The following is a 27,232-nucleotide window of genomic DNA, read 5'->3' as shown; positions in this document are numbered from 1 at the left end:
GTTTTTTTAATGTTTTAGAGCACTTTAGAGGCCAAATAAATGAATCCCAATTATAGTTGTACGGTATACCCGTATTAGTATAGTACCACTATACTAATGAATCATATTGGGTACTATACCGCCTCTGAAAAATACTGGTCCACCCCCTCCCGTCGTTTTTTAATGTTTTAGAGCACTTTAGCGGCCAAATAAATGAATCCCAATTATAGTTGTACGGTATACCCGTATTAGTATAGTACCACAATACTAATGAATCATATTCGGTACTATACCGCCTCTGAAAAGTACTGGTCCACCCCCTCCCGTCGTTTTTTTAATGTTTTAGAGCACTTTAGAGGCCAAATAAATGAATCCCAATTATAGTTGTACGGTATACCCGTATTAGTATAGTACCACAATACTAATGAATCATATTCGGTACTATACCGCCTCTGAAAAGTACTGGTACACCCCCTCCCGTCGTTGTCAAGTTGTGCTATTGCTGGTTTTACGAGTAGAGGAGCATGTTCGGCAGCGCGCAGTCACAGAGTACTTAAAAGCATACAGTGTGTAGACAGAAAAGGGAGAACGCATTTTGGCTAATAAAAACTAAAGATAAAGGTGAAGTTATAAAACTGAAATCACTAATCCTTGTCTCCATTGCGACATATAAAGTACATTTCTTACAAGTATCAACCCAAGTATCGACAACAGCGTCGGTACGGACTACAAAGGCGGACACGCGCATTTTTTTTTAGGATTCATGCAGATCCCAAATACAGATCAGCAGGTACCAGAAGGTAAGATAAGTTGCTTTTGCATAACATTGAGAAACAAAATGCCAGATAATATGTCTTGGGGCGGTTTAGCTCGGTTGGTAGAGTGGCCGTGCCAGCAACTTGAGGGTTGCAGGTTCGATTCCCGCCTCCGCCATCCTAGTCACTGCCGTTGTGTCCTTGGGCAAGACACTTTACCCACCTGCTCCCAGTGCCACCCACACTGGTTTAAATGTAACTTAGATATTGGGTTTCACTATGTAAAGCGCTTTGAGTCACTTGAGAAAAGCGCTATATAAATATAATTCACTTCACTTCAAAAATCACTAATCCATTGCGACATATAAAGTACATTTCTTACAACTATCAACCCAAGTATCGACAACAGTGTCGGTACGGACTACAAAGGCGGACACGCGCATTTTTTTTTAGGATTTATGCAGATCCCAAATACAGATCAGCAGGTACCAGAAGGTAAGATAAGTTGCTTTTGCATAATATTGAGAAACAAAATGCCAGATAATATGTCTTTGGGCGGTTAAGCTCGGTTGGTAGAGCGGCCGTTCCAGCAACTTGAGGGTTGCAGGTTCTATTCCCGCATCCGCCATCCTAGTCACTTCCGTTGTGTCCTTGGGCTAGACACTTTACCCACCTGCTCCCAGTGCCACCCACACTGGTTTATATGTAACTTAGATATTGGGTTTCACTATGTAAAGCGCTTTGAGTCACTTGAGAAAAGCGCTATATAAATATAATTCACTTCACTAATTCACTTCTTACCTTATACACACACCATGATAATACTCGTATGTTGAAACACATCAAGCGGTGCGTCTCCATAGCTTGCCAAAGTCGTACTTAAACATTTTGATAGATTTTTGAGCGCCGTGTGTAATGTTTTTTATTCTCAAAGGAACATATAAAATGTTGGTGTTCTTTACTTCAGTCATATTGCAGTCTACACGTATCTCTTATGTGTGACTGCCATCTACTGGTAACACTTATCATTACACCAAGTAAAAAAATAAAATAATTTCGAGGTGGGTAAGCGCAACCAGAGATATTCCTTACATGAGTTTTGAGGGGGGAAAAATGATTTTAAAGGGGTACTGAAATGAGATGTTCTTATTTAAACGGGGATAGCAGGTCCATTCTATATGTCATACTTGATCATTTCGCGATATTGCCATATTTTTGCTGAAAGGATTTAGTAGAGAACATCTACGATAAAGTTTGCAACTTTTGGTCGCTAACAGAAAAGCTATGCCTTTACCGTGAATCGCAGACGATGATGTCACTGGTGTGAGGGCTCCTCACATCCTCACATTGTTTTTAATGGGAGCCTCCAACAAAAAGTGCTATTCGGACCGAGAAAACGACAATTTCCCCATTAATTTGAGCGAGGATGAAAGATTCGTGTTTGAGGATATTGATAGCTACGGACTAGAAAAAAAAAATAATAAATAAAAGTTAAAAAAATAAAACGTGATATGAGTGGGACTGATTCAGATGTTTTTAGACACATTTACTAGGATAATTCTGGGAAATCCCTTTTCTGCTTATTATGTTACTAGTGTTTTAGTGAGTTTAATAGTACCTGATAGCCGGGGGGGTTATTCCACGGGTGTGTTGACGCCAGTGTCTGATGGAAGTCAACGGCAGCTGTACGGACAGCACAAGCTCAGCTGATCTCCGGTAAGTGGCGACTTTTTACCACAAATTTTCTCACCAAAAACTGCTGTTTGACATTCGGTCAGGATCCATGTTCGCTTGACCGCTCTGATCCGTATTAAATTTTACCTCTGGGAATTTTAAACAAAGAATCACCGTGTGTTTGTGTGGCTAAAGGCTAAAGCTTCCCAACTCCATCTTTCTACTTTGACTTCTCCATTATTAATTGAACATATTGCAAAAGATTCAGCAACACAGATGTCCAGAATACTGTGTAATTATGCGGTTAAAGCAGACGACTTTTAGCTGTGTGTGTGTGCAGCGCTAATATTTCCTAACAGGACACTTCGCGGGAAATTTAAAATTGTAATTTAGTAAACTAAAAAGGCCGTATTGGCATGTGTTGCAATGTTAATATTTCATCATTGATATATAAACTATCAGACTGCGTGGTCGGTAGTAGTGGGTTTCAGTAGGCCTTTAAGCGTGCTTTATAGTCCGGAAAATACGGTAAAATATTCCGGAATAGATGGTGGAGTATATGGTCTTACTTTTTGCCAAAGTTCCAGTAATCCAATCCGGTTTCATTTACGTAAGTAGTGCTGTGAACTTGGTGGTCATGAATATAGCAGGTACTGCTTCCCTGTTACTGTAGTCCGTCCAACCAGTGTCCAAAGTCCGTATTTGAACCTTGTGGGTCTGTCAGGATTCTCACAGGAATGAACGCTTTCCATTTTGTGTTCCTTTAAACAGCAAATCTGCGTTCAAAAGACTCCGGCTTATTAGTGATTCCTAGAGCCCAAAAAAAGTCTGCGGGCTATAGAGCGTTTTCCGTTCGGGCTCCAGTACTCTGGAATGCCCTCCCGGTAACAGTTCGAAATGCTAACTCAGTAGAAGCATTTAAGTCTCACCTTAAAACTCATCTGTATACTCTAGCCTTTAAATAGACCTCTTTTTTAGACCAGTTGATCTGCCGCTTCTTTTCTTTCTCCTCTGTCCCCCCCTCCCTTGTGGAGGGGGTCCGGTCCGATGACCATAGATGAAGTACTGGCTGTCCAGAGTCGTGACCCAGGATGGACCGCTCGTCGGGACCCAGGATGGACCGCTCGCCTGTATCGGTTGGGGACATCTCTACGCTGCTGATCCGCTTGAGATGGTTTCCTGTGGACGGGACTCTCGCTGCTGTCTTGGATCCGCTTTGAACTGAACTCTCGCGGCTGTGTTGTAGCCACTATGGATTGAACTTTCACAGTATCATGTTAGACCCGCTCGACATCCATTGCGTTCGGTCCCCTAGAGGGGGGGGTTGTCCACATCTGAGGTCCTCTCCAAGGTTTCTCATAGTCAGCATTGTCACTGGCGTCACACTGGATGTGAATTCTCCCTGCCCACTGGGTGTGAGTTTTCCTTGCCCTTTTGTGGGTTCTTCCGAGGATGTTGTAGTTGTAATGATTTGTGCAGTCCTTTGAGACATTTGTGATTTGGGGCTATTTAAATAAACATTGATTGATTGATTGATTGATTATTTCTTCACTGCAGACTGTATGGTGACAATTTTTAAAAAATTCTCACAATAAACCATTACTAAAACAATGAATCTTCTCTTTGGATAATTTTGGGCAGGTGCACTCTCATTTTCAAAAAAAAAAAAAAAAAAAAAAAAGGACCGAGCTCCTGCCAGGGGGGATTTTGGCTGGACATAATGCTTCTAGGAAGCATTGGCTGTGATGAAGAACAAGAAATAATGTGGGGGAAAAACAAGCAAATGCAACATAAATTATAGTTACTTTATTTACCATGACAGGCGACAAAGCAGGATTTTAGTTGACCAATTAATTTCGGACGCAAAAAAACGGCTGGACAATTCAAACAAAAACAAAAAAAAAGCACCTCCAATGCAAAATATGTATCTGCAAACACAATAGCGATATAAAAAGACTATTAAATAGAAACATGGGGTTAGAATTATGTTGTCAGAATGATGACACGACTACAATCCTCTCTTCCGAGACATTAAAAATATGAATAGAGCAGAACTGTAAAGGTCAAACACCATCTGTTCTTCGCCGCAGGTCAAACCTCCAGTTTGTTCATATTATAAAACAAATGAACTCATCTTTTCTACAGTCAAGCTGTTGCATTATAAAACCTTTTATTGACACGCTTTACATGCAATTTTAATTTACCTTTTGGTCTCACAAGAATAACAGTAGTTTAACCCAGTGATTCTCAACCTTTTTTCAGTGATGAAAATCATTATTTTTGAACATTATTTTATAATTCAAGTACCCCCTAATCAGAGCAAAGCATTTTTGGTTGGAAAAAAAGAGATAAAGAAGTAAAATACAGCACTATATATCAGTTTCTGATTTATTTAATTGTAAACGGTGCAAAAATATTGCTCATTTGTAGTGGTCTTTCTTGAACTATTTGGAAAAAAAGATATAAAAATAACTAAAAACTTCTTGAGAAATAAACAAGTGAGTCAATTATAAATAAAGATTTCTACACATAGAAGTAATCATCAACTTAAAGAGCCCTCTTTGGGGATTGTAATAGAGATCCATCTGGATTCATGAACTTAATTCTAAACATTTTTTCACAAAAAAAATACATCCTTAACATCAATATTTATGGAACATGTCCACAAAAAAAAAAATCTAGCTGTCAACACTAAATATTGCATTGTTGTATTTTTTTTTTCACAGTTTATGAAATTACATTCATATTTTGTGAAGAATTATTCAAGAAATATATGTATTAATGATTTTTGAATTGTTGCTATTTTTAGAATATTTAAAAAAAAATCTCATGTACCCCTTGGCATAACTTCAAGTACCCTCAGGGGTACACGTACCCCCTTTTGAGAACCACCGGTTCAACCACTCCAACATCGTAGAGGAGAGGTGTAAAACTAGAGGCCCGGGGGGCCAGTTCTGGACCGCCACAACATTTTAGGTGGCCCGCGAAAGCCTGGTAAAAATGGGTTTCAATAAAATATATATTTATTTTTATTTTTACTAAATGCATTCGTTATTTAACTTACACATCTGTGAAGGCACCATTAATACTGAAAGGTACATACAGGTTTTGGAACAACATATGCTGCCATCTAATCGCAGTCTTTTTTATGGACGCCCCTGCTTATTTCAGCAAGACATTGCCAAGCCACATTCAGCACGTGTTACAACAAGGAAACACCAGCTGTGTTTGTGTTGCTAAAGGCAGCCGCAATACACCGCTTCCCACCTACATGTTTCTTCTTTGACGTCTCCATTATTCATTGAAGAAATTGCAAAAGATTTAGCAACACAGATGTCCAGAATACTGTGGAATTATGTGATCAAAAGAGACGACTTATAGTTGTGAACGGTGCTGGACCAAAATGTTCTCTGCAATGCGTGACGTCACGCCCAATCGTCATCATACCGTGACGTTTTAGCATGATACTTCCGAGCGAAATTTAAAATTGCAATTTAGTAAACTAAAAAGGCCGTATTGGCATGTGTTGCAATGTCAATATTTCATCATTGATATATAAACTATCAGACTGCGTGGTCGGTAGTAGTGGGTTTCAGTAGGCCTTTAATGTAGCGTAAGCATTTCTGGCAAAATAAAGACCATAATGAAATGTTTTTGTGGTCCCTTTTATTAAAACAAGTATCGAAATACGATTGTGTCATTGTAAAATGTTTATATCAGCAGCATTGTTTGAGCCTCAAGTAGATATCTCAGGTGGAGTTAAGTTGCATTCAGTAAATGTATTTAAATATGCAGGCTTGACAGCAGGTATGTCCCCATTTGTACGCTACATAATCAGGCATTATAATTAAGGGCTAACATTGAATTTGAACAGGAACAATAAATGTTAAAGGCCTACTGAAATGAGATTTTCTTATTTAAACGGGGATAGCAGGTCCATTCTATGTGTCATACTTGATCATTTCGCAATATTGCCATATTTTTGCTGAAAAGATTTAGTAGAGAACATCGACGATAAAGTCCGCAACGTTTGGTCGCTAATAAAAAAGCCTTGCCTCTACCGGAAGTAGCAGACGATGTGCGCGTGATGTCATGGGTTGTGGAGCTCCTCACATCTGAACATTGTTTACAATCATGGCCACCAGCAACGAGAGCTATTCGGACCGAGAAAGCAACGTTTTCCCCATTAATTTGAGCGAGGATGAAAGATTTGTGGATAAGGAAAATTAGAGTGAAGCACAAAAAAAAAAAAAAGTGTGAGCGATCCGGATGTAATTAGACACATTTACTATGATAAGTCTGGAAGATTCCTTATGTCATGGGTGTCAAACTCTGGCCCGCGGGCCAACACTGGCCCGCCGTGTAATTTAATTAGGCCCTTGAGGCAATATAAATTTAGCATTAGAGCTGGCCCGCCGGTGTTATACAGCACCGGTGTCGCTGTAACACCGCATTCACCGCTAATACTCATACTTGCCAACCCTCCTAATTTTCCCGGTAGACTCCCGAAGTTCAGTGCCCTTCCCGACAATCTCCCGGGTCAACCATTCTCCCGAATTTCTACCGATTTCCACCTGGACAACTACATTGGGGGCGTGCATTTAAGGCACTGCCTTTAGCGTTCTCTACAACCTGTCGTCACGTCCGCTTTTCCTCCATACTAACAGCGTGTCACATAATATTTGTGGCTTTTTCACACACACACACGCACAAGTGAATGCAAGGCATACTTGGTCAACAGCCATACAGGTCACACTGAGGGTGGCTGTATAAACAACTTTAGCACTGTTACAAATATGCGCCACACTGTGAACCCTCACCAAACAAGAATGACAAACACATTTCGGGTGAACATCCGTACCGTAACACAACAGAACAAATACCCAGGGTCCCCTTGCAGCACTAACTCTTCCGGGAAACTTCCAGAAAACTGACCAATAATTAACGTTTTATTCATGCCTTTTCTCTTGCTACTTTAAGGCTTGAATGTTTGGTTCATTCATTATTGTTATTTCATTTTCAAATTTCTTATTAGCCTGTGGAAAAAAAATGATATTTACCACAGAAGATTGCAAATAGAAAAAAAGGCATAACATTTTTATTAAAATTTTATCTGCTATGCCATTGATATATTTGAGTTATTATTATTATTATTTGAAATTGGATTTTGCATGTCACTAAAGTTATATAAGCCTTGCTTGTTAAATATTTAATGCAAAACTTGTTTGGGTCCCTATTAAAAGGTTAATTTGTTAAACCTTGGCCCGCGGCTTTGTTCCGTTTAAAATTTTGGCCCACTCTGTATTTGAGTTTGACACCCCTGCCTTATGTGCTTATTGTGTTAATAGCGTTTTAGTGAGATTGTAAAGACAGACCTCAAAGTTGGATGGCTGCGGTGAACGCCAGTGTCTTTGATGGAAGCCATGGAGGAGCCAAGCTCACAGCTGCCTTTTTTGACAGCTGCTGCAGAAGGAGGTCCAGTAATCCACTGATGTCTCCGGTAAGAGCCGACTTAATATCAACATTTTTCCATCCAAAAACATGCTGGTTGATGTAGAGAAACATGTTCTCTTGACCGCTCTGTGTTAAAGCTTCACAACAAACAAAGAAACACCGGCTGTGTCTCGGTGCTAAAGGCAGCTGCAATCCACCGCTTTCCACCAACAGCATTCTTCTTTATAGTCTGCATAAAAATTGGTCTTTTTAGTTTACGGACTTTTTTGCCTGAATATGATTTCAATTCAATATGAATAGTGATGATGTTGAATACACGCGAGAAATATGAGTAGCACAATGCAACGTGCTTTCAAGCCTATTTGATGTTCTCATGTTTGACCTTTCTTCGACCCAGAGGCATTTTGAAGCGCTGTGGAGAGGCTGACATATTTCAAATGCCACAGCAATAAGCAGCATTTCCAATATGTTAAAGTGCTCTTACACACTGAAGATGATGTCCACATTTCTGCGTTCATCACTTATCTCCCATTAAGATCAGATCAAATGTGGGACTTGAAATCACAGAGTATAAACACAATATATCATAATATTATACTAATAACAGTAATATCCACAGTTTCCTCTACAAGTAAACAAATGTAGATTCTATTGTTATTAATATATTTTTCCCCCCAAGACAATCAAATTCCATAAAACAATGTAAAATATAAAATTTGAGTTGTTTGGAGGGACAGGCTTCTGTAGCTATTCAGCACACACAAGAATTGTACTGTATTGTTGTGTTGTATTGTAAATATGTATTTCGGACATGTTAAAAAAGAAAGAAGAGAATATAAAAACCCGAAACAAAACAACAAGAAAAGTGAGTAATATAAGAAAAATAATAACAACATGGTGATGGTGACGTTTACAGTTTCACGTTCTAACGAAAAGGAGGAGAAAGAAGCAGATCTTATTCAATCCGACTCTTATTCTGTCTGGAAATCATTTCTAGCTCAATTGTTCTCTACCTTGTTTTGACCTTATGACAACAAAAATAAACGTATGAAAATATAAATTGGTATCAATACAGTTTGATTTACTGTATGGTTCACATACTTTACCGAATGTGTGACGGATTATGTGTCATTCATCAATCAAATTAGCGGTCAGTGTTCGTTTTTACAAAGTTTGGGGACTAAGTAGAAGTGCACTTGTTGTATCATGTCAATTGTGTTACGTTAAAATGTAATTTGTTAAACGTTTGTTCGAGATTAAAAAATATTGTAATGCTAATTTCTGTTAGCCTGTCAATGGGATCCTTCATTGTACTTAGCATTAAGCTACCATTAAGCGAGTAGCAGTTAGCTTTTATATATATATAAATATGTGTGTGTGTGTGTGTGTGTGTGTGTGTGTGTGTGTGTGTGTGTGTGTGTGTGTGTGTGTGTGTGTGTGTGTGCGTGCGTGTGTGTGGATATATATATATATATATATATATATATATATATATATATATATATATACATATATATATATGTACATATATATTCTCATGTTTTGCCATTCAGAATCCATCCATCCATCCATCATCTTCCGCTTATCCGAGGTCGGGTCGCGGGGGCAACAGCCTAAGCAGGGAAACCCAGACTTCCCTCTCCCCAGCCACTTCGTCTAGCTCTTCCCGGGGGATCCCGAGGCGTTCCCAGGCCAGCCGGGAGACATAGTCTTCCCAACGTGTCCTGGGTCTTCCCCGTGGCCTCCTACCGGTTGGACGTGCCCTAAACACCTCCCTAGGGAGGCGTTCGGGTGGCATCCTGACCAGATGCCCGAACCACCTCATCTGGCTCCTCTCGATGTGGAGGAGCAGCGGCTTTACTTTGAGTTCCTCCCGGATGGCAGAGCTTCTCACCCTATCTCTAAGGGAGAGACCCGCCACACGGCAGAGGAAACTCATTTCGGCCGCTTGTACCCGTGCTCTTATCCTTTCGGTCATGACCCAAAGCTCATGACCATAGGTGAGGATGGGAACGTAGATCGACCGGTAAATTGAGAGCTTTGCCTTCCGGCTCAGCTCCTTCTTCATCACAACGGATCGGTACAACGTCCGCATTACTGAAGACGCCGCACCGATCCGCCTGTCGATCTCACGATCCACTCTTCCCTCACTCGTGAACAAGACTCCTAGGTACTTGAACTCCTCCACTTGGGGCAGGGTCTCCTCCCCAACCCGGAGATGGCACTCCACCCTTTTCCGGGCGAGAACCATGGACTCGGACTTGGAGGTGCTGATTCTCATTCCGGTCGCTTCACACTCGGCTGCGAACCGATCCAGCGAGAGCTGAAGATCCCGGTCAGATGAAGCCATCAGGACCACATCATCTGCAAAAAGCAGAGACCTAATCCTGCGGTTACCAAACCGGAACCCCTCAACGCCTTGACTGCGCCTAGAAATTCTGTCCATAAAAGTTATGAACAGAATCGGTGACAAAGGACAGCCTTGGCGGAGTCCAACCCTCACTGGAAATGTGTTCGACTTACTGCCGGCAATGCGAACCAAGCTCTGGCACTGATCGTACAGGGAACGGACCGCCACAATAAGACAGTCCGATACCCCATACTCTCTGAGCACTCCCCACAGGACTTCCCGAGGGACACGGTCGAATGCCTTCTCCAAGTCCACAAAGCACATGTAGACTGGTTGGGCAAACTCCCATGCACCCTCAAGAACCCTGCCGAGAGTATAGAGCTGGTCCACAGTTCCACGACCAGGACGAAAACCACACTGTTCCTCCTGAATCCGAGGTTCGACTATCCGACGTAGCCTCCTCTCCAGTACACCTGAATAAACCTTACCGGGAAGGCTGAGGAGTGTGATCCCACGATAGTTGGAACACACCCTCCGGTCCCCCTTCTTAAAGAGAGGAGCCACCACCCCGGTCTGCCAATCCAGAGGTACTGCCCCCGATGTCCACGCGATGCTGCAAAGTCTTGTCAACCAAGACAGCCCCACAGCATCCAGAGCCTTAAGGAACTCCGGGCGGATCTCGTCCACCCCTGGGGCCTTGCCACCGAGGAGCTTTTTAACTACCTCAGCGACCTCAGCCCCAGAAATAGGAGAGTCCACCACAGATTCCCCAGGCACTGCTTCCTCATAGGAAGACGTGTTGGTGGGATTGAGGAGGTCTTCGAAGTATTCCTTCCACCTATCCACAACATCCGCAGTCGAGGTCAGCAGAACACCATCCGCACCATACACGGTGTTGATAGTGCACTGTTTCCCCTTCCTGAGGCGGCGGACGGTGGTCCAGAATCGCTTCGAAGCCGTCCGGAAGTCGTTTTCCATGGCTTCCCCGAACTCTTCCCATGTCCGAGTTTTTGCCTCCGCGACCGCTGAAGCTGCACACCGCTTGGCCTGTCTGTACCTGTCCACTGCCTCCGGAGTCCTATGAGCCAAAAGGACCCGATAGGACTCCTTCTTCAGCTTGACGGCATCCCTCACCGCTGGTGTCCACCAAGGGGTTTTAGGATTGCCGCCCCGACAGGCACCAACTACCTTGCGGCCACAGCTCCGATCTGCCGCCTCGACAATAGAGGTGCGGAACATGGTCCACTCGGACTCAATGTCCAGCACCTCCCTCGTGACATGTTCAAAGTTCTTCCGGAGGTGGGAATTGAAACTTTGTCTGACAGGAGACTCTGCCAGACGTTCCCAGCAGACCTTCACAATGCGTTTGGGCCTCCCAGGTCTGTCCGGCATCCTCCCCCACCATCGCAGCCAACTCACCACCAGGTGGTGATCGGTAGAAAGCTCCGCCCCTCTCTTCACCCGAGTGTCCAAAACATGAGGCCGCAAATCCGATGACACAACTACAAAGTCGATCATGGAACTGCGGCCTAGGGTGTCCTGGTGCCAAGTGCACATATGGACACCCTTATGTTTGAACATGGTGTTTGTTATCGACAAACTGTGACGAGCACAAAAGTCCAATAACAAAACACCACTCGGGTTCAGATCCGGGCGGCCATTCTTCCCAATCACGCCTCTCCAGGTTTCACTGTCGTTGCCAACGTGAGCGTTGAAGTCTCCCAGTAGGACAAGGGAATCACCCGGGGGAGCACTTTCCAGTACTCCCTCGAGTGTTCCCAAAAAGGGTGGGTATTCTGAACTGCTGTTTGGTGCATAAGCACAAACAACAGTCAGGACCCGTCCCCCCACCCGAAGGCGGAGGGAGGCTACCCTTTCGTCCACTGGGTTGAACTCCAACGTACAGGCTTTGAGCCGGGGGGAAACAAGAATTGCCACCCCAGCCCGTCGCCTCTCACTGCCGGCAACGCCAGAGTGGAAGAGGGTCCAATCCCTCTCGAGAGAAGTGGTTCCAGAGCCCTTGCTGTGCGTCGAAGTGAGTCCAACTATATCCAGCCGGAATTTCTCGACTTCGCGCACTAGCTCAGGCTCCTTCCCCCCCAGTGAGGTGACGTTCCACGTCCCAAGAGCTAGCTTCTGTAGCCGAGGATCGGACCGCCAAGTGCCCTGCCTTCGGCTGTCGCCCAGCTCACAATGCACCCGACCTCTATGGCCCCTGCTATGGGTGGTGAGCCCATTGGAGGGGTGACCCACGTTGCCTCTTCGGGCTGTGCCCGGCCGGGCCCCATGGGAACAGGCCCGGCCACCAGGCGCTCGCCATCGTGCCCCACCTCCGGGCCTGGCTCCAGAGGGGGGCCCCGGTTACCCGCGTCCGGGCGAGGGAAATCTGGGTCCATGGTTTTTCATCTTCATAAAGGTCTTCGAGCTGCTCTTTGTCTGATCCCTCACCTAGAACCTGTTTGCCTTGGGAGACCCTACCAGGGGGCTTTATGCCCCCGGACAACATAGCTCCTAGGATCATTGGGACACGCAAACTCCTCTACCACGATAAGGTTGCAGCTCAGAGAGGAGCCATTCAGAATCGATTCTCATTTTTTTAAAAATTATTTTTTTTTCTTAGCAATCCAACAAAACAATACACAGCAATACCATAACAATGCAATCCAATTCCAAAACCAAACCTGACCCAGCAACACTCAGAACTGCAATAAACAGAGCAATTGAGAGGAGACACAAACACGACACAGAACAAACCAAAAGTAATGAAACAAAAATGAATATTATCAACAACAGTATCAAAATTAGTTATAATTTCAGCATAGCAGTGATTAAAAATCCCTCATTGACATTATCATTAGACATTTGTAAAAATAATAAAAAAGAACAATAGTGTCACAGTGGCTTACACTTGCATCACATATTATAAGCTTGACAACACACTGTGTCCAATATTTTCACAAAGATAAAATAAATCATATTTTTGGTTCGTTTAATAGTCAAAACAAATTTACGTTATTGCAATCCGTTTATAAAACACTGTCCTTTACAATTATAAAAGCTTTTTACAAAAATCTGCCACTCTGCCTGCATGTCAGCAGACTGGGGTAGATCCTGCTGAAATCCTATGTATTGAATGAATAGAGAATCCTTTTAAATCTGGAAAACATTGTTTTTGAATCGAGAATCGTGTTAAAATGAAAAAAAAAATCGATTTTGAATCGAATCCTTACCCCAAGAATCGATATTGAATCGAATCATGGGACACCCAAAGATTCACAGCACTAATATATATATATATATATATAAGTGGGGTTTTCGCTTCACAAGCCCACCTGTGAAGTAAAAACCATTTCAGGTGACTACCTCTTGAAGCCCATCGAGAGAATGCCAAGAGTGTACGAAAAAGTAATCAGAGCAAAGGGTGGCTATTTTGAAGATACTAAAATATAAAACATGTTTTCTGGATGAATGCCCCATAACAAGACTATAGTGAAAAAGAAGTGTATCGACTACGAATCAGCACGGACTACAGTGGCGGACGTGCACAAATTTTCAGGACTTATGCATATCTCAAATAAACATCACCAGGTACCAGAAGGTAAGAACAATGGATTTTGCATAATATTGTGAAACAAAACGGCAGATAATATGTCTGCTAATGGTTGCCATTTTGCAGTCACACCACAGTAATAAGTCACTCTGAAACATTTTGACGGATTTTTGAGTGCCATGTGTAATGTTTTTTATTTTCAATGGAACATTTAACATTTTGGTGTTGTTTACTGGCGTCATATTGCAGTATACACTTACCCCTTATGTGTGACTACCATCTACTGGTCACACTAATCATCACACCATGTACCAAATCAAGGTCGGAAAGCACAACCAGAATTATTCCGTTCAACAGGCGCCCCGGGTTATTAGGCACACTGTCAATTTTTGAGAAAATGCGCCTCATAGTCCTGAAAAATACGGTATATATATTTTCAGCCTTTTAAAAAATAAATAAATGTGTAATAGCCAATTACGCAGATAATACAAAAACATCATATCAACACCACACTGCTGGCCAAGCCCCCGCTGCCACAAAATAGATTAAAGTGTTTTTTTTTCCCCTCCTGACTATACTCTGTTCACCTTTAAAACTCCTAATTATTTTTAGTTGCATTTGTCTCAGACAAGCGTTTGACATTCAAATCTCATTATGTGAATGCAATTGATTGAGGGCACCTTTAAATCATTACCGCTAGATAAAGAGGTCAAGTTCATAAACTCATTTATAGTCCAAGTCATTTATTTTCCATATAAATGAACGTGATGAGGCGGGCAGTCCAAAGTCTTCAAAAGGGGCAATTTTTCACTGTCGGTGTTCGTCTTAGAGTAGTGTGGAGGATGCATTTATTTTTTAAGAGTTATTTCTTTATTCATAGTCATGTTTAAAGGGGAACATTATCACCAGACCTATGTAAGCGTCAATATATACCTTGATGGTGCAGAAAAAAGACCATATATTTTTTTAACCGATTTCCGAACTCTAAATGGGTGAATTTTGGCGAATTAAACGCCTTTCTGTTTATCGCTCTTTTTGCGATGACGTCAGAACGTGACGTCTCCGAGGTAATACAGCCGCCATTTTCATTTTCAACACATTACAAACACCGGGTCTCAGCTCTGTTATTTTCCGTTTTTTCGATTATTTTTTGGAACTTTGGAGACATCATGCCTCGTCGGTGTGTTGTCGGAGGGTGTAACAACACTAACAGGGAGGGATTCAAGTTGCACCACTGGCCCGAAGATGCGAAAGTGTCTGCTGCCAGACCCCCATTGAATTTGCCAGAGTGTCTCCTCATTTTACCGGCGATGCTAAGACAGACATGGCACAGAGATGTATGGATAACCTGCAGATGCATTTGCAACGATAAAGTCAACGAAATCACAAAGGTGAGTTTTGTTGTTGACTTATGTGCTAATCAGACATATTTGATTGCGGTGTAACTGCCAGCTAATCGATGCTAACATGCTAGGCTAATCGATGCTAACATGCTATTTACCGGCAGTGCTAAAGCAGACATGGCACAGAGATGTATGGATAACCTGCAGATGCTTTTGCAACTATAAAGTCAACAAATTCACAAAGGTGAGTTTTGTTGATGTTGACTGCCAGCTAATCGATGCTAACATGCTACGCTAATCGATGCTAACATGCTATTTACCAGCGGTGCTAAAGCAGACATGGCACAGAGATGTATGGATAACCTGCAGATGCATTTGCAACTATATTACGTTTACTTCCACCCACATTTAATGCGAAAAAAACACTTACCAATCGAAGGATTTAAGTTGCTCCAGTGTCACGAGATGCGAAAGTCCTGATCGTTTGGTCCGCACATTTTACCGGCGATGCTAACGCAGCTATTCGGCCATGCTATGGCTATGAATAGCGTCAATAGCTATTGTCTCAATAGCTTCAGTTTCTTCTTCAATACTTTCATACTCCAACCATCCGTTTCAATACATGTGTAATCTGTTGAATCGCTTAAGTCGCTGAAATCCGAGTCTGAATCCGAGCTAATGTCGCTATATCTTGCTGTGGTATTCGCCGTTGTTTGTTTACATTGCCAGCACTGTATGACGTCACAGGGAAATGGATAGTGGCATCGCAAATAGCGGAAATCAAGCACTTTAAAGCTTTTTTTATGGATATTTGGGGACCGGTAAAAATTTGAAAAAACTTCAAAAAATACAACAAGCCACTGGGAACTGATTTTTATCGTTTTTAACCCTTTAGAAATTGTGATGATGTTCCCCTTTAAAGCAGCTAATATTTTCCCAATTCAACACTTTGTGCTTGAATCTTATGTCTGCAAGTAAACTCTGTGCCTTACCTTGAATGCGTTGGAATGTGTATTGGGAGTATGATGTACTCCCTTTTTACCTTATCTTACCTTATCTCTATTAGAACAATGAGGCTTTATTCTTTTCTGGGCTTCGTGGGGGCTGTGTTTGTACTTGATTTTCAGATCGCTTCTATATACATATATATATAGATGGCGCTGCTGTAGTGGCCGCTGTTGGCAGGAGCTCTGTGCTCTTATGTCAACCTTTTGTGTTTCCCTCTTGTTTTCATGTGTTATTATATTTTCTTGCCTTTTGGTCCGGGACCCTTTGGGACTGTGTGACAAGGGGTGGCACTTTTGTGACCTCTGTGGTGCTTTTTTTGTGGACTTCTGGATCTGCCTCCCGGGAGCCTTTTGGCAATGGAGACCAGCTGCTGGGTCTCTGCCACACCGGAGTCGGTTTGGAGGGACTGGAGGAGATGCGGATGAGGGGACAGGGCTGCGGAGCTAGCACTGAGCGCTGGGACGGAGAGGCTTCGCGGTGTCTTGGCTGGGTGAGCAGGTGTCGGACACATCAGTCTCCTTGGACATATCCTCGCTCATCCATGCGGACTGGACACTGGCCGAGAGTGGAGTCGGCTGTCTTGGTTGCTTTGTTGGGTCTGCTCCTGTCTCTGGCCATGCTCGGCCACCACAGTGTATATGTTTCTTTTATGTTTTTTTCATAGCTGTATGTAGAAGTGTCTGGTTGTATCTGCTGCTTTAATGTCTTTAATGTCCTCTGTGTTCTTTGATGTTTGATGTTTCCCTCTTACACACATGTGAGAGGGATGTGTACTATGGCTATGAGCTGTTTTTTTCCCTTGGCCTCAGTCTGCAACCCCTATCCAGGGCCCAGGCTAAGACCGATTTTTTTATTTTATTTTAATCTTCTATTTTTTCCTCCCATTCCCTTCACCTTGTTTACCTGTATTTCATCTTTTTTGTAAGGGGCGCTGGAAGCCGGCAGACCCATCAGCGATCCTGTTCTGTCTCCCTGTAATGTTTGTCTGATCTTGAATGAAATTGTGCTGAACATTTTAATTTTCCTGAAGGAACTCTCCTGACGAAATAAATAAAGTATTGTCTAATCTAATCTGATCTAATATGCTGCTATTAACGCACCGTAAGACTGGTCTCCTAAAGCTTTAGTAAAACTTGATAATATTCAAATTTTGGCTTGATGGTCCTTCTCACTTAACATATATGTCATGCGAAAGAATTTGGGATTGACCATTGACTTTTATTCCCTGAGAGGAAGACTGGTCTGATGCAATGGTAGCTGTCTTCCACCACATAAATATGTACCACGCTGGCTAGTAGGGGTTACGTTAATCAATACACCCCCGGAGATTCAGCTGTCACATGAGATGCCGGGGTGAAAAACGGACTTAAGCGAATGAAGTGGCTAATCATGCAGATCCAAAGTGTGCCTTGTGAAGGACAGAGAGGACGTCACGGATGTGACAGCTTCGTGTGAAAACAACTATTTTGACACCGTTTTTGTTGTGACGCATGGAATAGATGGGCTCCGGTGGAATAATTGCCCGGTCCTGATGGAAGAGGTACCTCGCCTCACCTCCGATATGTGCTCGCTGAGACAACATGGAGGGAATGAGCACATACAGGCCCTGTAGGTAAATACTCATCAGACCTCAGTGCTGGCTGCTCAGAGTCCGGGCGCTGGTGGACCCGGGAGAAATTACTCTGCATCCCTGAGAGGAGAACATCTTTACTTTGGGATAAGGGTACTGAATTTGCTCGTAAAAAGTAAAGGCGGTAGTAAAAAATAGGGATGGGAATTTTTGATGTCACCTTTCTGCTGACACATTTTTCTTTTTCAAATTTATATTACTGTGACAATGTGGGTGGCTCGGATCATGAAGCGGTCTTCCAGAAACTTTTTTTTGGAATGTTGCCTATCATTCACCACCTTTATGTAAGACTAGAACACATACGGTTTTCTCTTGTTTCAATGCATTCTAAATTGTAAATAAATGCAATCAAACGTCCGCTTACTGTCATGTCTTGGTGATCATGTTTAGTTTAGCTAAGTTTCGTTTGGTTTTTGGATTTAGTCAGTCCCGGTTTTTTCACTCCTTGATTTGTTTCCATAACAACCCATTAGTTTTCACCTGTCCTTATGTCATGCACCTGACTCATTTGGACTCACGCACCTGTTGTTAATCACCTCGCCACTATTTAAGCCTGTAGTTTCATGCTGATGATCCATGCTTCTCTTTTTCATGTCCTTTTCTCGTTCCAAGGGTCACGACTTGGACTTGGGCGTGGATTGTTTTCCCGAGGTGAAAAGCGAACGTTGGAGCGGGCAAGGCGTGAAGGTAAAGGCATATTTTATTTTATCACTATACAGGAACAAACGAAAAACGCTCCCAGCAAAGGTACACAAACTTAACTATGAAACAAAACTATCGCAAAGACAAAACTATGAACATAAAACAAAACACTTGCACAATGGCATGAATAACAAAAAAAAAACTTACTTGGAAAAAGACAAGGGGCATGGATCATTGGCATGGATGTGGAGAGAGTGATCGAGGGTGATATATGGTGATGATGCCAGGGTGACTACCTGGCAACTGTGGCTTGAATAATACTGTGGTGATTAGTGAAAACAGGTGCGTGGCATGGGGACAAGGTGAAAACTAATGGGTTGCTACGGTATCAAAACAAACAAAAGTGCACAAAGAGTCCAAAAAAAAAACCGGACATGACTAAAACAAAACATGATTACACAGACATGTAACCAAGAAAGTTTTCTTTATGCATGCCATAGTTTGCAAGTTTTGTTTTATGTCCATAGTTTACGTTATAGCATTAGTTTTTGTTTTCTTAGCCAAGTTTTTCACCTCTGCTGTGAGTGCCTTTTGTTTTCACTTTTGATAGATTAAAAGATGTCATTACCGTTGTGTCCAGTTCAGTCGCTTTGCACCACGGGAAAACAAACCGCACCGAAGTCTACGTCATGACAGCTTACAATGGAACTGGAATAGGATTTGCTCTATTCTGATCCGATTCAAGTCTTAGCAAATGGATAACTAAAACATAACCGTTAACAACTATTTGTTGTGTTGTTGACACATTTTACAATAGGTGAAACTCCTAATTTTAAATTTTTTCATTTTATTGAATATATTTGTGAAAGCTTCCTTTGGTTAGAGCTGAATTTTATAATAGAGCTAATATTATTTGATATTTGTTTTAGTTATCGATTTGCTAGCACTTGAAAATACTTTATTTTTTATTCCATAGATTTTAAAGTAATTTACACAATTGAAACTTGCCAAAGAATTATTATTTTAGGCATGAACAAACATGTAACTTCTGAGAAGTCTTTGAGTGTCTTCTTAATATTTAATTGCCATAAGGTCTGTTCTGGTTTTCGGTAGTTAAAATATGGTCAGTTTCTACAAAATCATGAACTTTTCATAAAATGTAATTTAAACGTGCGTAACTTTAGTCACAGGCCACACGGCAGTTAGGCCGAGGACATTTTTTTTCCTCTTTGCAAACCTCAAAACATAGGCAAGGGCCGCCATAAAAATGTAATTAAAGCATTTCCATAGTCTCATACATTGCACATTGGGTTGTTCAGTGAACTGCATTATCCCGGCTTCACGTGCAATTCAGAGGATTTAATAACAGCAATCCAATAACGTGTTTGGCCCGTTCAAAGATTAGTAGTGTACTCCGGCAAGATGTGATAAAATTATCTGCACACATGAATAGAACATCTTCACTCGACCAATACAATTCACCAGCACAGGATATTATTGGCCATTAAGGAAGATGTATTACCGCACAATATTTTGAGACTCTGTTTGTTTCGTCATAAGCTACAAACCCTGTTTCCATATGAGTCGGGAAATTGTGTTAGATGTAAATATAAACAGAATACAATGATTTGCAAATCCTTTTCAACCCATATTCAATCGAATGCACTACAAAGACAAGATATTTTATGTTTAAACTCATAAACCTTTTTTTTTTGTGCAACTAATAATGAACTTAGTGTGAAGACTCTTCTTCGGCATGGTAATGCCGGTGTGGTTTTCCCGTGGATGCGTCGAAGCAGAACACAGCATAGGTAAGATAAAGGGTATTTAATAACAAAAGTCTATGAACAAAAATACTGGTGTAAAGAGAAAAAGTAAACAAAAGACGCTAGCGTGAAAGCTAGGATAAAACAAGGAAAACTAAAACTTGGTACGAGGACACAAAAGAGTAAACAAAACATTCAGCATGAAAGCTAGAAAATAAAGTGGCTTGGCGTGAGAGCTAGCGAGAAAATACATACGAATGATGAGAGTCGTCACTGATGCGCGTGGGCAAATTAGGATCCGAGAATGAGTAAACAGAAAAGGTGAGCTTAAATAGGAGGGTGAAAATTAGTAGCAGGTGTGCGGGGCGAGACTAACAGGTGGACTGATGTGTAACCATAGTGATGGACAAAAACAGGAAATAAACGGGTCAGACTGAGAATGAAAAAACAAACACGTGAAGATCTGAGCAGCAGATCGCAACACTTAGAATTTCATGGCTGCAACATGTGGCAAAGTAGTTGGGAAAGGGCATGTTCACCACTGTGTTACATCCCCTTTTCTTTTAACAACACTCAATAAATGTTTGGGAACTGAGGAAACTATTTATTGAAGCTTTGAAAGTGGAATTCTTTCCCATTCTTGTTTTATGTAGAGCTTCAGTCGTTCAACAGTCCGGGGTCTCCGCTGTCGTATTTTACGCTTCATAATGTGCCACACATTTTCGATGGGAGACAGGTCTGGACTGCAGGCGGGCAAGGAAAATACCCGCAATCTTTTTTTTACGAAGCCACGCTGTTGTAACACTTGTCTTGCTGAAATAAGCAGGGGCGTCCATGATAACGTTGCTTGGATGACAACATATGTTGCTCCAAAACCTGTATGGACCTTTCAGCATTAATGGTGCCTTCACAGACGTGTAAGTTACCCATGCCTTGGGCACTAATACACCCCCATACCATCACAGATGCTGGCTTTTGAACTTTGCGCCTCTAACAATCCGAAAGGTTATTTTCCTCTTTGTTCCGGAGGACACTATGTCCTCTCTTTCCAAATATAATTTGAAATATGGACTTGTCAGACCACAGAACACTGTTACACTTTGCATCAGTCCATCATTGATGATCTCAGGCCCAGCCAAGCCGGCGGCGTTTCAGGATATTGTTGATAAATGGTTTTGGCTTTGCATAGTAGAGTTTTAACTTGCACTTACAGATGTAGCGACCAACTGTAGTTACTGACAGTGGTTTTATGAAGTGTTCCTGAGCCCACGTGGTGATATCCTATACACACTGATGTCGGTTTTTGATGCAGTACCGCCTGAGGGGTCGAAAGCCCGTAATATCATCGCTTACGTGCAGTGATTTCTCCAGATTCTCTGAACTTTTTGATGATTTTACGGACCGTAGATGGTAAAATTTGCTTACAAATTGGTGACCCTCACCCCACCCTTGTTTGTGAATTACTCAGCATTTCATGGAAGCTGCTTTTATACCCAATCATGGCACCCACCTGTTTCCAATTAGCCTGCACACCTGTTGGATGTTCCATATAAGCGTTTGATGAGCATTGCTAAACTGTATCAGTATTTATTGCCACCTTTCCCAACTTCTTTGTCACGTGTTCCTGGCATCAAATTCTAAAGTTAATGATTATTTGCAAAAAAAAAAAATGTTTATCAGTTTGAACATCAAACATGTTGTCTTTGTAGCATATTCAACTGAATGTGGGTTGAAAAGTATTTGCAAATCATTGTATTCCATTTATATTTACATCTAACACAATTTCCCAACTCAGATGGAAACGGGGTTTGTAGTATATTATGTCAAATTCCTGACAATTCAGGACTAATATGTGTTTGTGGTCCGCTACTCGGAATGTGTTACTATGAGATGCTTTAATACCGGGGATGATTGAATTAATGTATCAATTAGGAGTGTCCCAATCCCATATTGGTAGGATAGGATAGACTTGATTTATTCCACAATGGGGAAATTATGTGGTTGCAGTGCTGATGCAAAAAGTCCACAATTAAAAGGTATAAACACAATGAAAACAAGAGGGAAACATTAAAGGAGATACAAGACAACAAAAGAGCTGACGCGACCAGTTCCCACTTCAGTTGCGCCATTTCTAGATACAGCTACAAAAGTAAAACACGAAGAAAATTCATCAAAATAACAATAAATTATGCATATTGCGCAAGGAACGGATATTGGAGTATTGGATGATATCAGTTTGAATCAAAAAGGTCCGATAAAAGCTCTGATACAAGCAGTCTTGATGCAGGCTTACATTTGCAAAGCTGGACTGCCCGTCATCATCTAAATATCCTCCAATAAACACACAGTGTTGGTATTCTTGTGTATTTTACATAAGGTAAATGTGGAGGGGGGTGTGGCCGGCGGACCTGCATGATTTGGTCCTGCTGGGCCATTTGTTGGCGGACCTCTTCAAGCTGCTGTTGGCTGGTCGCTGTTACCGCCGCGAGCACACTTGCGAGAGCCGTCAGTGGGTCGGCCTCTTCCGCTTCTGGTCGTCCGACCATTGTCCAATTGGCATTTTTGACAAATGTTATATTTAAAGAGTTTTTCCTACTAGTATTATTACGTTTTGTCCAATTATTTTTGTTTACGTCTGTGATAAGTGTTGCTGGTCTGGACCCCGCGATGCAGAGACATCAAGGCAAAGTGCAGGTAAAATGTGTTTATCACATTCACACACTAGGGACAATTTAGTGTTGCCAATCAACCTATCCCCAGGTGCATGTCTTTGGAAGTGGGAGGAAGCCGGAGTATCCGGAGGGAAACCACGTAGTCACGGGGATGACATGCAAACTCCACACAGAAAGTTCCCGAGCCCGGGATTGAACTCACGTCTACTCAGGACCTTGGTATTGTGAGGCAGACGCACTAACCCTTCTGCCACCATGCTGGTTACAAAACAAAATAGCAAAAATGAGTGGCAAGCAGGGAGGGAAGTGTCCTGATTGCCGATCAGGGACAGGTATGCAATCAATCAATCAATCAATGTTTACTTATATAGCCCTAAATCACTAGTGTCTCAAAGGGCTGCACAAACCACAACACAAACCATTACGACATCCTCGGTAGGCCCTAAGTCGTATGCTCTTTTTGTCAAAGAAAACCATGTTTTTTTATGGAAAAAAATACAAAATATGCAATATTTTCACCCAATTAAAATTTTAAGTAGAATATTTGAGATTATAGCAATCATAATAATTAGAGTCGTAAAAAGGTCAACAACTCCTAACACCATTTATTTTAATTCACTGTTATTTTTTGTGCAATGACACTTAAAAACAAAACACACTGATCCTAATGGGTCCTACTCATTAAAGAGTTAAAAAATATATATATAAATGTTTTTACTTTTAACACAATGGTCTTGAGATCAACTTCAGATCTATTTGTCAATTATAAGTTTTTTTTGTAGTTTGTTTTTTGTTTGTTCGTTTGAAGCCCTTCTTTGAAAAAAAAAATCAGCTCAGTTTTTTATATGACAAACACAAAATATGCAACATTTGCCCCCAAAAATATCTCAAAGTGGAATAATTAATGTGACGTAATTGGAGCCTTGAATTGGTCAATAATTCATAATTGATTTTGGTTCACAATTTTTTTTTTTAAAGAAAGAAACAGCCTGCATGCCAGCTTTGTGTTATTAGAGTAAACATTGCAACATGTTCTTGTTACATTTCACCTGTTTGCTCTTCTATACCACTTTCTCTGTTTTTAATTTTTTTCCATAGTATTTTTAGAATGTGCCGTGGAGCCGCTAAAAAATGACATGCTGGCCGCAAATGGCCCTCGGGCCGCACTTTGGATACCCCTGCACTAGATGGAGCCACTGTTTGAGAATGACTGGGCTACGCTATCAATGGAAGAAGCTTTTAAACTTACACTTGCAAGGCCAGCGCTCAGACTAAACATGTTGTGGAAAATCGAGGAAAACGGGGAGTGGGAACACAAATAAGAGCCATTGACTGGAGATAAAACAAAATACAAGAACCTCATAATAACTGTCATGTGAGATTGTGATGACTGTAATAATATTATGTGATCATTTGCTTTGATCCGTTGCCCAGATCATGTTTTATTCTGTTAGTTTGACTACTTCAGTTCTGTTTTCAGCACCCCTGGGTTTGTGTTTGGGTTAACGTGGGTGCTGATTACTTTCACCCGCCTCTGAGTAGTGATCGGGAGTCTTAACTGCTTCTGGGCACTAATCGTTCTGTTTTTTTATCCGCCACACACTGTTTGGCTTTCTTGTTTGCTCGTGCAAAACGATACGTCGGGCAGGTCTATGTTTCTTGAGTCTTGTTCATGTGCTAAGCCTCGCCGTAGCTTACCATGAATTGATTAACGCGGACCCAGACTTAAACAAGTCGAAAAACTTATTCGGGTATCAATTGTACGGAATATGTACTGAACTGTGCAATCTACTAATAAAAGTATCAATCAGTCAATCAAAGCTCCCACGCTATGGGCACGCTTTTCTGTTTTTTTTGTATTTTAAGGTTTTATGATGAAATCATCATTTCCTTACCTGCACCTTGCCTCCCGAGTTCCTGCTACATCATGAGAGAACGATTGGAGTAAAATGCGATGACAGCGTGACATTTACATCAAATTTTCAGATTTTTCTCCCTACATTGCATCGTTTTGCTGTGTTTTCTTGTATTTCCCACTTTTTTATTGTATTTAGACAACATGCTGCAGGTCAACAAAAATGATCATGGACTAAACAAATGAGAGAGTGCTGTTCGGTATCGTTGCCCATGATTGGCTCAGCATTACTGTGTCTGTTAAAATGAGTTTAAAGGGGAACTTTATCACAGTTTCAGAAGGGTTAGAACCAATAAAAATCAGTTCCCAGTGGCTTATTTTATTTTTCGATTTTTTTTTTTCTAAATTTTACCCATCATGGAATATCCGGACAAAATGGCTTTAAAGTGCCTGATTTTCGCTATCTGTAAATCCACCGTCCATTTTCCTGTGAGGTCACATAGTGATGTCAATACAAACAAACATGGCGGATAGCACAGCAAGATATAGCGACATTAGCTCGGATTCAGACTCGGATTTCAGCGGATTAAGCGATTCAACAGATTACGCATGTATTGAAACGGATGGTTGGAGTGTGGAGGCAGATAGCGAAAAACAAAATTGAAGAAGAAACTGAAGCTATTGAGCGAATAGCTATTGAAGCTATTCGGCGATCGCCTTCTAACCAACGATTGCATCTTTTGACCAGACCACTGGAGAAACTTAAATCCGTCGATTGGTAAGTGTTTGTTTGGCATTAAATGTGGGTGGAGGGAAAGGCTGGATGCTAATATAGTTATAAATGTAAATACAGCTAGCCTAAATAGCATGTTAGCATCGATTAGCTTGCAGTCATGCCGCGACCAAATATGTCTGATTAGCACATAAGTCAATAACATCAACAAAACTCACGTTTGTGATTTCGTTGACTTTATCGTTGGAAATGCATCTGCTTTGAGTGTCGCAGGATATCCACACATCTCTGTGCCATGTCTGTCGTAGCATCGCCAGTAAAATGTGCAGACCAAACGAGGGACTTTCGCATCTTTTGAATCTGGTGCAACTTAAATCCGTCGATTGGTAAGTGTTTGTTTGGCATTAAATGTGGGTGGAGGGAAAGGCTGGATGCAAATATAGCTACAAATGTACATACAGCTAGCCTAAATAGCATGGTAGCATCGATTAGCTTGCAGTCATGCCGCGATCAAATATGTCTGATTAGCACATAAGTCAATAACATCAACAAAACTCACGTTTGTGATTTCGTTGACTTTATCGTTGGAAATGCATCTGCTTTGAGTGTCGCAGGATATCCACACATCTCTGTGCCATGTCTGTCGTAGCATCGCCGGTAAAATGTGCAGACCAAACGAGGGACTTTCGCATCTTTTGACACTGGTGCAACTTAAATCCGTCGATTGGTATGCGTTTGTTTGGCATTAAATCTGGGTGGAGGGAAAGGCTGGATGCAAATATAGCTACAAATGAATATGTACCTCCTGTTTTGTGCCTTGAAACAGACGTGTTTGTATGGAGCGTTCCTACTTGAAAGGATTATTTGTTCATCAGTCCGTGCACGGGTTGTAAGTTTTAAAATACGTAGTGACTAAACCGTCTTGTGTGTGAGCTTCATGCATGTTTGTATATGCTATTATTTTGTAGTCAAGCTAGCGTCCTTAGCTTTAGTGACTATGCTAACACGTTTAAAAGTTAGAATTAATAACTTACAAAGGCATTCTTTTTGTGTTGAATCAGTTTTGTAAATTTACCAAAATGTCACCGTGGACTAATTTAATTGGAGAGCTATCTTCCTCAGCTCGTGGGTCTATGACGATGACTTCTGTTTTGTTTGATCATCCATTTTACTGCCGTGTTACAAGCATCTTTTGGAAACATTTAAGGTATGTAAATAAACATTTACAAATATATCTTCGTACCTATACTGTAATATAAGTTAAAAAATTGTTTTCATCTATAATTTGGTAGGTGTGGCTTAAATACCAGTGCAATTTACTGTCCGGAAAATACAGTAGAAAGACAACAGTGTTTAAAATTAATTTAGACTTATTAAACGGCCATTTAATTCAGAAAACTAATTGTCTGTATTTTTTTTAAAGTAACTGCTGGACCGGACCTTGGTTAAGGACACTTGATTGAGTAGTTGGAATGGCCAATTAGCGAAATAGTGCGAGAAAATGCAAGCGTATTAACATGGCGTCACAAGCGTGATACGAGTACAGGTGTGTAGGTGGGGTTGGGGGAAGAACACATGGTCTGTTCCGAAGACAAGCTATTGTCATTCCATATTTCGTATTCGTTAGACTTGACGAAACATCTTTACACAGCCTCATACATTTTTCATTAGAACTTATTTTTTTTAACAGTATGTGTTTTCTTTAATTTATTCCTTGCTCCTTGCATTTTTCTAAAATGTGTCATGAAGATTTTCTGTAGTATGTCCCTGTGGTAACACTCAATTATTCTACTGATCTGGCTCTACCATTCCTTTTATTCA

The 27,232-nt window shown here is 41.5% G+C and overlaps 1 protein-coding gene and 1 long non-coding RNA gene across 2 annotated transcripts in view; one reads left to right on the top strand and one right to left on the bottom strand.

The window, feature by feature from the left end:
• The window catches only part of LOC133543017 (uncharacterized), a 171,763-nt gene extending 163,635 nt beyond the window's left edge, over positions 1 to 8,128 (top strand). The window contains exon 3 of the long non-coding RNA XR_009804280.1: positions 7,757 to 8,128. This is a non-coding gene — a long non-coding RNA (uncharacterized LOC133543017). The remainder of the gene's footprint in view (positions 1 to 7,756) is intronic.
• luzp2 (leucine zipper protein 2) overlaps positions 1 to 27,232 on the bottom strand; it is a 566,503-nt gene that overhangs the window by 452,434 nt on the left and 86,837 nt on the right. The window lies entirely within an intron of this gene.

Source organism: Nerophis ophidion, linkage group LG25 (genome assembly GCF_033978795.1).
Source record: "Nerophis ophidion isolate RoL-2023_Sa linkage group LG25, RoL_Noph_v1.0, whole genome shotgun sequence".
Taxonomy (NCBI): Eukaryota; Metazoa; Chordata; class Actinopteri; order Syngnathiformes; family Syngnathidae; genus Nerophis; species Nerophis ophidion.
The sequence above is the reverse complement of the archived record's forward strand: the minus strand, read 5'-3'. Positions and strand labels throughout refer to the sequence as shown.